Genomic DNA, 12,114 nt, shown 5'->3' on the forward strand with positions numbered 1-12,114 from the left:
TCTCTATTTCTTGCCCTCCTGGTTTTGACCCTTGCCTGTCCTGACTCTGAGCCCGCCTGCCTGACCACTCTACCTGAGCCTCCCTGCCGTCCTGTACCTTTCCCCCACCTCTGGTTTACTGACCCCTGCCTGCCTTGACCTGTCTATTGCCTGCCCCTGTTGGATTATTAAACCATTGTTAATTTGACGTTGTCTGCATCTGGGTCTTACCTTCATACCTGATACTATGCCTAACCTTAAATAATTTAGACCGCTATGCCTATCCTTAAGTTTTCATTCTGCTGGTTGAATATGCACTTCCTTTATGTTCGGTTATTAATCTCTTTTATTGCCTTTTGTTTTTTTATCGCTTTCATTTTTTTACTGTGAAGTGTGCTGCGATTTTAAATGCAAGGTTTGATTTAATGCAATTTGAGTTTGTGGTCAAATCCCTTTAAATTCCCGACTGTTGAATTGGACATGGAATTCCTCCATAAGAGTCAAGTCCAATTTGTCCAAAAAGTCCGAATTGATTAGACTGTAGATGGAAGTGACCTTATTTCCTCAGAAGGAAACCCTGAAAGGCTTAGTTTGTATATTTACATTATCTATAAAGTCATCAATGTCTTATTTTATTTTCCAATGTCTGATGAAGCCAACTCTCAACGCACATCATTATATCTTCATCGGCATTGTGCTCGGTTGTGCCCTAACTATGTTCTACCATGGGCTGTCACCATGCCATACAAAGGTACAGTCAGAGGCATCGAAAGATCTCTCTCCAGTTCAACCCAGGTCACAAGACAAAGACACCATACTACTGGTCTGGTTCTGGCACTTCAAATATCACTTCGACCTCACATCCTGCAGGTCAAACGTTCAACATCGAAGGCTGTCATCTGACAGTGGACAGGGAGCTGTACAGTCAAGGGGACGCCGTTCTCATCCAACCACAGAGAGATCGAAGAGGATTTATCCAACCTGCCCCAAGAACCCCAGGCCCACCTTCCACAAATGGGTGTTGATGAATTTTGAGTCGCCAATGAACACACGTAAGACATCTGGACTGAGGAAACCCTTCAACATGACGTTGAACTACTGTTGGAATGCTGACATTAAAGTGTGCAAGAGATTAGTCTTCAAGAACAGTGAGATTGAGGAAGACCTACCCATTCAGAAGAAGGTTACAAACTGCTGGATTGTAAGCAACTGGAACGAGAACCACTATAGGGTCAAATTTGACCAACTCCTGAGCAAGTTCATCACTATCAACACATATGGAGCCCACTTTAATAACAAGCAAATGAGTCATGAGGAATACACAAACACAGTGGCCAGCTGTAAGTTCTACTTGTCATTTGACAATAGGAGAGAACATCCTGACTATATGACTGAGAAACTGTTCAATGCCATGAAGTTGGGCTCTGTGCCAGTTGCCCTAGGACCGCCCAGACAGGTTTATGAGAAGTTCATCCCAGGTGATGCCTTGTCCATGTGGATGTTTTCTCCAAACCGAAGAAGTTGGCTCAGTATCTACAGAGCATGAGTGAGGATGAATACTCTAAGTTGTTCAGGTGGAGGAAGTTCTTCAAAGTTAATTGATGTATCTTTCCTATTAACCATGCCTGTAGAGCGTGCCAATTTGTCCATCAGAAACAGCAATACCAGGTCACAACCAATCTGATCCAAATGGTACTAGGGTTAGGTGCATGAATTGTTTCAGCAAATGAGCAGATATCTGCCTGATCCACTTTAGGCTACGGCCTGTGAAGCCTGCGCTAAATTGGAATGAATAATTTCTAACAGACGTATGTAAATAGTGGTGGAAACCCTTGATTCTGCAGTAGACTAGAGCTTATTTTGCTTGGACATTGTAATATGACATAATGTCTATGTTAAACATATCTAGAGCCAAGAAACTCAATATTAGGTCAAAGGTGATTGCCTAGAAATGTTAGGCTATTCTGCCCTACAAAGGCAAAATGCAGTAACTACAAATTCGTCAAATATATTTCATCTGTTGTAATGGCCAGGTATATTATCTGATTAATGTGAAATTTAGTTTCCTGACACAAGAACAAGCAAGTCAATCAGAATATATCATGAAGTACCCGAAATTGCTCTCTGTCTAGACAGAAAAAGACTTTGAAGTCAGATTTTGCAGTTACTTTTTTACATAGCTACTGCTTTGCCTTTGTAGGGCAGTATTGTGGGTTTGCTTTGTATTGAAATAACATTATTGTGTATACTTTTTTATTTTATGTATGTAACTTTCTTTATTTAAAATGTGTTTGATTGTGGAAATAAGTTGAGAATGTGTTGGGAGCAGGTTTGGGTAGGTTACTTTCTAAATGCAATCCGTTACGGTTGCTAGTTACCTGTCCAAAATTGTAATCAGTGACATAACGTTTGGAATACCCTAACTCAGTAACGTAATCTGATTACTTTCAGTTACTTTTGGATTACTTTCCCTTTAAGCAGCATTAGAAGAAGACCACAACTTCTATTACCAATTGAACAACATCTATTGCAGGATAAATCAATGTTAGAGTTTACATAGATGGCCATTGATGGATGTTGCAGGTGCGTCGGCCGTGTCCGAGGGGGATCAGGGGTTGTCGGTGAACCGGATCTTCCTGCCTCGGTCTCCCAGATCCAGCGCTTGGGTCTGTGCCCAGACGCTGTCGTTTCAAACGCAAATCTTTTTGCTCCATGAACTGTGGCCTCTCGCTCTGGCGAAGGGCGGTGTGGGAAAGGAGGGCAACCTCCCCCTTGTTACCCACGTGGGCCCCCTACCTCCTCTCCTCCCCCCATCTGATGATTAGAAGAGCGGAAGCAGGCTATCTACACTCTACATCAAGGGCCCCCTACGGGCTTGGGCCCCAGGGATTCAGACCCTGTAAGCCCGTGCATTAATCAGGCCCTGGATCCGCACTGTGCAGCCATTGCAAGAGCCATTTTTCCCTGGCTGTCCACTGATTGCATAAACAATGAATGAAAGGCAGTTAAAACTTCTTCAAATCAACCATTATTGGGTTAAAATACACATACAGTACCAGTCAAAACTTAGGACACACCTACTCATTGCAGGGGTTTTCTTTATTTTTATTATTTTCTATATTTTCGCAGATTTCAGCCCAAATAAATGCTTCACAGAGTTCAAGTAACAGACATATCTCAACATCAGCTGTTCAGAGGAGATTGCGTTAATCAGGCCTTCATGGTCGAATTGCTGCAAAGAAACCACTACTAAAGGACACCAATAAGAAGAAGCGATTTGTTGGGCCAAAAAACACAAGCATTGGACATTAGACCGGTGGAAATCTGTCCATTGGTCTGAGTTCAAATTTTAGATTTTTGGTTCCAAACGCTGTGTCTTTGTGAGACGCAGAGTAGGTGAACGGATTATCTTGGCATGTGTTGTTCCCACCGTGAAGCATGGAAGAGGAGGTGTAATTGTGTGGGGGTGCTTTGCTGGTGACACTGTCTTGGATTTATTTAGAATTCAAGGCACACTTAACCAGCATGGCTACCACAGCATTCTGCAGCGATACGCCATCCTATCTGGTTAGCGCTTAGTGGGACAATCATTTGTTTTTCAACAGGACAATGACCCAACACACCTTCAGGCTGTGTAAGGGCTATTTGACCAAGAAGGAGAGTGATGGAGTGCTGCATCAGATGACCTGGCCTCCACAATCACCCGACCTCAACCCAATTGAGATGGTTTGGGATGAGTTGGACCGCAGAGTGAAGGAAAACCAGCCAACAAGTGTTCAACATATGTGGGAACTCCTTCAAGACTGTTGGAAAAGCATTCCAGGTGAAGCTGGTTGAGATACCAAGAGTGTGCAAAGCTGTCATCAAGGCAAAGGGTGGCTACTTTGAAGAATCTCAAATCTCAAATATATTTGTATTTGTTTAGCACTTTTTTGGTCACTTCATGATTCAATATGTGTTATTTCATAGTTGTGATGTCTTCACTATTATTCTCCAATGTAGAAAATAGTAAAAATCAAGAAAAACCCTGCAATGAGTAGGTGTGTCCAAATTTTTGACTGGTACTGTATACATTTGTGAGAAGCCATCCACAACAACCACTATCCATAATATGCAATAAGCTAATAGCTAAATAAGAGAGCAGCAGTGTGATTCACATCAATGCTCTAGGTAGATATCAATAATAAGTGATATCTGTACGCCCGTAGGCTACACCACTGCTGTCGTCCTCCAAGCGTTTATTCAAATTGGATCATCTTTGGATGCTGACAACAGTCACACTATTGGAAGACATAGCTTGGACTGTAGCCTATAAAAGCCTGTTCATACTATTTTCTCGCGATCGTTCAAACAAACGCATTATCATAGTGGTCTCTGACTTCAGGTCAGATTCAGGCAGAAAAATGTCAACTCTTTTCAATGCTGATTTAAATGTCATTGAGAATATAGAAAGGTGCAAACATCCTTCTGAATTTAAACGTAATCCAACAAGTAATCGTCTGGTTTTTAAAAGTAGTCTGTAATCTGCTGGTAAGCGATTACACGTATCGTTTTTTGTATTCCGTTGGGAAATGGAAAGATTTTAGGTGAACGAACATAAAGGTGAAAAATGTACAATACTTTATTTTATAAACGCGTTGCAAGACGTCTATGTGTCCACAAGATGTCGCTACATCCCTGTGTAAATCACTCAACACTTCAGATCACAGCTACTGGTATGCTGATAATCTACCTATTTAAATAACACTGTTTGCTAAATGACTGCTTGATGGTCCTGAAAATTCTTTAATAAAGCGAATGCTAATAGGGTTGATTGTGTTGTGTGTCCTGCCCTCTCCACCGTATCACCCCTGAACCACATATGACCTGGACAACTTTCCCACAGTCTTCAGTCATCGCATTGACTCATTTACACTACAGGACAACAGGAGGAATTTACAAACGACAAGTGGGAACATTGACTATTGTGTACGGCACTTATTTATGGCATCAGATTCAGTAGTAGTAGTACAACGTTTGGGCCAAACTCCCCTCTCTACTTGTACACGGGCAGTAGCATCCTGTGTGAACACCACAGATAAGAGTTTCATACCCTATCTGGAACCTGCTCTCCTCTCTCGGTTACTGCGTTGATTGAAATAAACAATCTGGCCTTCCCAGTTTACAGGCCTGTCACTGCTATAACTGTGCAGGCGACAGTATGAACTGTGCTGTATAGGAGATGGAGCTGGTTGTCACGTGGGTTGGGTGTCATTTAAAACAAGATACTTAAAGTAGTATTTTACTGGGTGACTTTCAGTTTTACTTGAGTCTTTTTTTATTAAGGTGTCTTTACTTTTACTCAAGTATGACAACTGAGTACTTTTTCCACCACTGTGGAGGTGGGTGTAAATTGAGTTTGACAGATGTGCGCCTGTTTCATTAGATGGTCATGTTGGGTAACATTAATTACACTGTAACAAGTTTTGTAGTTAACTGAAACAACAAAGTTACACTGTAATAACAACATGTGACTGGCAGTAATTGCAGTCTGTAATTATAGAGGTGTAACAATGAATGCTTGTTACCATGCTTGTTACAAATGGACAGGTTTCCACTAAATTCACCAACTTAGTGTTTTGTTTCTTCTCAGCTGCATCCGATTCTTAACAACTGTCACAAAGGTTGTGACCCCTCGTGGATGCGCTGGGTGTCCGGGAGATTATGCTAAATAGGCTCCAATTACTTACCCATGAATGTGCAACGTTAAAAAAATATCTCCACGCAATGTTATTGCTAGCACTTGCCCCCAAAATAAAGTGTACCAACTGGGTAAACTAACTTGGTCATCCCGGATGAGGAAAAACACATTTCAAATGTCACTGCATTCTGACAACTTGGCCCTCATTTTAGAGCTTCTGGAAGTTTCACTTAATTTCTGTACCTTATTGTGAAATAAAGTGAAACTACTAGAAGCTTTAAAATGAGGGCCAGGTTGTCAAGATGGGTAATGTACTGTATAAGTGCACATTAATTACAAGTAAGTAACCCTCAAGATACACTTCATTTTAACTAGCTATATCCTGTGTAACAACTAGTAATTACATGGTACTTAGGCAAATATTACATGTACTATGCTTTGAAATAGTGTATTTTTCCACATCTGGGATGCCACCCATATTAGATCCGAGTCAGTGAGGTTGACCTACTGATCTGTTCTTGTATGCTCAACCAAGTTAACCCAATTGGTACACTTTATTTTGGGGGCAAGTGCTAGCAACAACACTGTGTGGAGATTTCGTTTGAACAGTGCGCATTCAAGGATAAGTAATTAGAGCCTATTGAGCATAGGCTATAATCTCTCAGACACCCAGCGCTTCCACGAGGGGTCACAACCTTTGTGACAGTTGTAACTGTATGCAGCTGAGAAGAAGCGAAACACTAAGTTGGTGAATTTAGTGGAAACCTACCCATTTGTAACATGCATGGTAACAAGCATTCATTGTTACACCTTGGTAATTACATACCTCAATTACTACCAGTTACATGTTGTTATTACACTGTAACTATGAGTTGTTACAATTAGCAACACTGTTAGTGTAATTACACATGTAATTACACTGTAACGAGGACCCTTTAAATGGAAGTGTTACCATGTTGTTCATACTGTTGGTGTCGCACAACTTCCAGAGGCAGACAGATTGAGTTATGAGCAAAGAAACATTAAAAGTTCATAACTTATTTTATCTGTAGCCTAATAAACTTCATGCTTTTCCGAGTTGTAGTGGGAGAACCACACTACACATTTACTTCGAGATGGTTATTATATCAATATTTGCGCATAAAGCCATTTACACTGCCATTTCCCACATAATTAGTTTTACAGATACAAAAAGATTCCACCTTGTCAGACGAACAAATTGTCACATTATCTGTCGGCATTTATAAAATTGTTCCAGCATTTCATGTTTCCATTAACCCGGTCGTTGGTTATTGGTTTAAATTAACAGAATCTCACACTTAGAGAATTCACATCCTCCCATCAACACCTTCAGAAGGTCAACTTCCTGTAAATTACTGGCCTCTGTTCTGTTGAAGTCCACATAGAAAGTCCCCACACTAGGAAATGTCCTCTAACACTTATTGAGCAGAGAAAAATGAATTCTTAAGGGAGATTAATACTATATTTCATATATGGAGTAATACAGTCAGAATAATACTCAGAATAAAAAAGGACCAACATTACAGATACAAAGCTTAGTGAAATAATGTACAAGAATTCTCAATTACCCACAATCCTAAAGCAAACTTGCTACAATATTGTTTGTTTTACAGAGCATGCTCATCCATAAAACTAGTCAACATTGCAGTCTGAGCTCGGACTGGGCTGTGCCAACTATTAACCATGAATTCCAGCCTGGTCTCATAGACTAGACGTATAACATGGTAAAAGTAAATCTGGGAAACTCAAATTAGTATAATATGTTATGTTTGGTATGGTTATATAAGACAGGTAACTTGAGGCAAAATCGAAAGGAGGGTGGTTGTTCGGAGTGGATTGGTAGGCGTATAACACGAACATCTAGCAAATCAAAGGTTGCGTGTTCGAATCTCATCAAGGACAACTTTTGAATTTGAGCTAATTCGCTACTTTAACCATCAGTCATTGTTCTTCATGAATCTTTGCCACACTTGATGTTCTGACTCATTTTCTGTGTTCTGACACATGTTATGTTCTGAGTTCATCTTCTGTCTCACTTTGTAAAAAAAGCAATTCTGCAATCCAGAGACAGAGTCCAGAAACAGACAGAGTGATACAATAGCTGACCAACTCAATCTCTCAGCACACTTTCCTGTGTGGGAGGGTGGATAAAGTCCAAGAGGAAACCATGTTTGTGTGTGTGTGTGTGCGCAAATTTACAGCTGATCGCTGTGTGCCTATGGTTTAAACACAGCTGTCTGTGTCAAATACAGTACTTCTAAGCTCACATCTCAATGTGAACTGCCACTGGTGTCGTTCTATGTACTGCCTGTCATACAATAAGTAACCTATAGCCATACTGCCTGTCACACAATAAGTAACCTATAGCCATACTGCCTGTCACACAATAAGTAACCTATAGCCATACTGCCTGTCATACTATACATAACCTATAGCCATACTGCCTGTCATATTATACATAACATAACCTATAGCCATACTGCCTGTCATACTATACGTAATCTATAGCCATACTGCCTGTCATACTATATGTAACCTATAGCCATACTGCCTGTCATACTATACGTAACCTATAGCCATACTGCCTGTCATACTATACGTAACCTATAGCCATACTGCCTGTCACACAATAAGTAACCTATAGCCATACTGCCTGTCATACTATACATAACCTATAGCCATACTGCCTGTCATACTATACATAACATAACCTATAGCCATACTGCCTGTCATACTATACGTAACCTATATCCATACTGCCTGTCCTACTACAGGTAACCTATAGCCACACTGCCTGCCATACCATACGTAACCTACAGCCATACTGCCTGTCATACTATACGTAATCTATAGCCATACTGCCTGTCATACTATACGTAACCTATAGCCATACTGCCTGTCATACTACAGGTAACCTATAGCCACACTTCCTGCCATACCATACGTAACCTACAGCCATACTGCCTGTCATACTATACGTAACCTATAGCCATACTGCCTGTCATACTATACATAACCTATAGCCATACTGCCTGTCATACTATGCATAACCTATAGCCATACTGCCTGTCCTAGTATATGTAACCTATAGCCATACTGCCTGTCCTACTATATGTAACCTATAGCCATACTGCCTCATACTATCCTTTCAAAATATCCCAGGTTTCCCATCTCATTTTTATTTTATTTTATTTCTTTATTTAACCTTTATTTAACCAGGTAGGCCAGTTGAGAACAAGTTCTCATTTTCAACTGCGACCTGGCCAAGATAAAGCAAAGCAGTGCGACAAAAACAACAACACATAGTTACATGGCGAGGTTTGTAAATGTCTAACCAAGATGCCTGGACAAGTGAATACATTATGGCTCCTATAAATGGTGTCTGAGGGAAGCGGTGTTGGCAGATAAAAACAAATGACAGGACTCTAATGGAGGCCTATCCTTCCAACCGTTGCAATGACGTTGAAAGCTGAATGGAAAAGAGAGACGAGGAGGAGGAGGGAGGGGTGAGTGATTAGATGGGGAGAGTGGGTGAAAGAGACTCAATGTAATTGTTAAAATTCTATAAATAAAAAAATGTAAATCATGATTTCCGAAAAGAAAAGTTTGCTCAGCCACAAATAGGACAGGCTGCCTTCTCTTGCCTTCTCATATAATGAGAAGATTTGGTTGAAAAGTTTGTTTTTAAATACCTCACCAACGTCTCTCTACCTCACTGTTCATACCCTGACACAGGAAGCAGCAGATTTTACAGCGTTCCTAAAACAGCTGCCAGGAAATGGAACCTATGATGTCACCATCAGGGTATCTATTCAATAGCCAGGTCCCAGATCTGTTTGCGCTGTCTTGCCAACCGCTATGGTCATTGTCACGCCATTGGCACAAACAGATCTGGGACCAGGCTATCTATTCAGGGGCTGGTTAACAGTGGGACCAGGGTCGGTACCCTTTTGCCTACATACTGTATAGCCAACAGTACCACGTTGTTCACACACTAGTGAAAGTTCTGAAGCTGTGATCAACCACCTCAGACTGGTGTTAGAGTGTCACTTTCCATTGTGGACATGCAAGGAGCTCTCATTTTAAGATCTTTTTTCCATCAAGAAAGTCATCAAAACGTAATCTATGCAGTGCAGTTTATCAGCTATATGGTTGTGCTGCTGTAATGCTTGACATGATGCAACAGTTCTGTTTATGTTTGCAACGCAACACTTCATTGGTTGCAGAGCAACAGCTTGTGTTTTATAAGGGGATGTGGTTATGAGAGGGTGGTTTTCAGGGTTGAGTTAAATATATTCTGCTTTATAAAAGGCTGGCGTAGAGCAAAAGAGCAAGGAAGTCACAGAGCGAGCTGTGAAGAGATGATCTACACTAGATATTAGATCATTTTGATATCTTGTAATGACTTTTGATTGATTCTGCTCCAACTAAAACAGTTTGCGTATGTTATGTTATAGGAACAGTATGTCATATTCTTTATATTTTATGTGACTATGTGGGTCAAAAACACTTGTTTTCATTTTCCGTTTGCAAAAAGTTTTCATGGGGTGTGCCCTAATGAACACAACCATTTCCTCTCCCGATGCTGCGCCGGCTCCAGTCAGGCCTCTGGTCTGGTCCAGGTCAGGTAGTAGTTGAAACAGGCAGCCCATGTTTGAGGGTTGTCTCGATTGTTTGAGCCTTTAGAAGAAACACAATAAAAAACAAATAGATCCGAAATAAAGCCCAAACATTTGTCTAATATATTCATCCTCTGCATGAACAGGAAAAGGGGTGAGGAGACAACAGGATGAGCTGGAACCGTGCCAAGATCATATCTATTGGCCTGTGATTGGCTCGCTAGCATATAAAGGGACTGTGTGGAATTGTGTGTGTTGGATGGCTAGAGGAGGACCTTTGGGACAGAATGAACTGGTCTGTGAAGTGAATGTACATTGACCCATAAAAACCACTCCAAGATCAGTGACAACCACTTACACACTGGGCAAAAACTGGTTGAATCAATGCTGTTTCCATGTCATTTCAACCAAAAAAACTGATTAGGTTTGCAAAAATTAATCAACGTAAGGGAATTTGGTATTTTTATCACCTAACTTTTAACCTAAATCCAATGACAGGGTGAAATTTGTGGTTGATTTCAGGTTGAATTCACATTCAATTCAAATTAGTTGACAGCTCAACCAAATGTAAATCCAAACTAGACGTTGAACTGATGTCTGTGCCCAGTGGTTATGCATTACAATCAGTCAGGCTATTATGGTGAACAAGCCCATTTTTCTAAGTCTGGGGTAATATGATGAAGCAAGAAGGGTAAACTCAAAGGGTAAAACAGAAGGGCGAACTTTAATCTGACATGACATTTGACATGAATGAGGGTTTTCGTGTATTTAGTGACATTTTTTATTTTTCCTTGGTACTGTAGCCCAGTCTCACTGACTGGCTTTAACGTCAGCTCTGAATAAAGTCTGTGGTGGACTATTTATACATCTGTGCTCCACTTCTTCTCTAGTAGGATCCAGAACATGTACAGCAGGCGAAATACTATTGTAATCCCATGTATAAGAACTACATTATCTAAAGCAAAGGCTTTGTGTACATACTCATTGTGAGTGTGAGGAAGTACATCTGCCCACTAAGCTATTCTTTGTGTTTTTATGTACTGTAAGAAAGTTATGTGGGGAAATGAGCTACACTAGATTAATTATTGGCAGGGATTATTTTGTAAAGGATAAATGGTAGGTTATCAAAATGTTTTTCAGGCCCCACCTGCTCAAATATCTCAAAACTGCATCTCTTTAATCACATTCCTTTTATCTGCATTAGTTCACAGTATCATTTGACGGTGTAACTTAGCCAGAGTTCACTCATCACTACCATAAGAATCCTTGGCACCTAAGGGCAGTACGTACAACAGACCCACACTAGGAATCTTGATGAATTCTTTGATCCATTGTTGGCACCACTAAAGTCTTTCCCAGGTCAGATTCTAGTCACACCAAGGTCACAGTACAGTAAAACTGCTGCTCCTCCCTGGACACCAGAATGAATCCAGTCAAGGCCATGCCATGCCAGTTGTCTGTCACCACTAGGTCCACAAGTCACCAGAGCTCCATGCCTGTGCTATTGTTTAGGAGCGAGGAACACTGATGTATTCCAGATGGCCGTCCTCACCCATCACCCAAATGTCCTCACCCCAAGTCCCAAATTAGACAGAGCTATACTTGTATGAACAGACCCTGTATACAGTTATTGGGAGCTAAGAGTTATAAGATGGGAGGTAAGGACCCATTAGCATTAGTTAGTATATACACTGAATGTACAAAACATTAGGAACACCTGATCTTTCCATGACATCGACTGACCAGGTGAATCCAGGTGAAAGCTAAGCTCCCTTATTGATGCCACCTGTTAAATCCACTTCAATCAGTGTAGAT

General features: G+C 40.8%; 1 pseudogene; it reads left to right on the forward strand.

The window, feature by feature from the left end:
- The first annotated feature begins 694 nt into the window (after positions 1-694).
- Positions 695-1,581, forward strand: LOC120053253 (annotated as a pseudogene).
- Positions 1,582-12,114: the final 10,533 nt, after the last annotated feature.

Source organism: Salvelinus namaycush, chromosome 9, assembly GCF_016432855.1.
Source record: "Salvelinus namaycush isolate Seneca chromosome 9, SaNama_1.0, whole genome shotgun sequence".
Classification (NCBI taxonomy): Eukaryota; Metazoa; Chordata; class Actinopteri; order Salmoniformes; family Salmonidae; genus Salvelinus; species Salvelinus namaycush.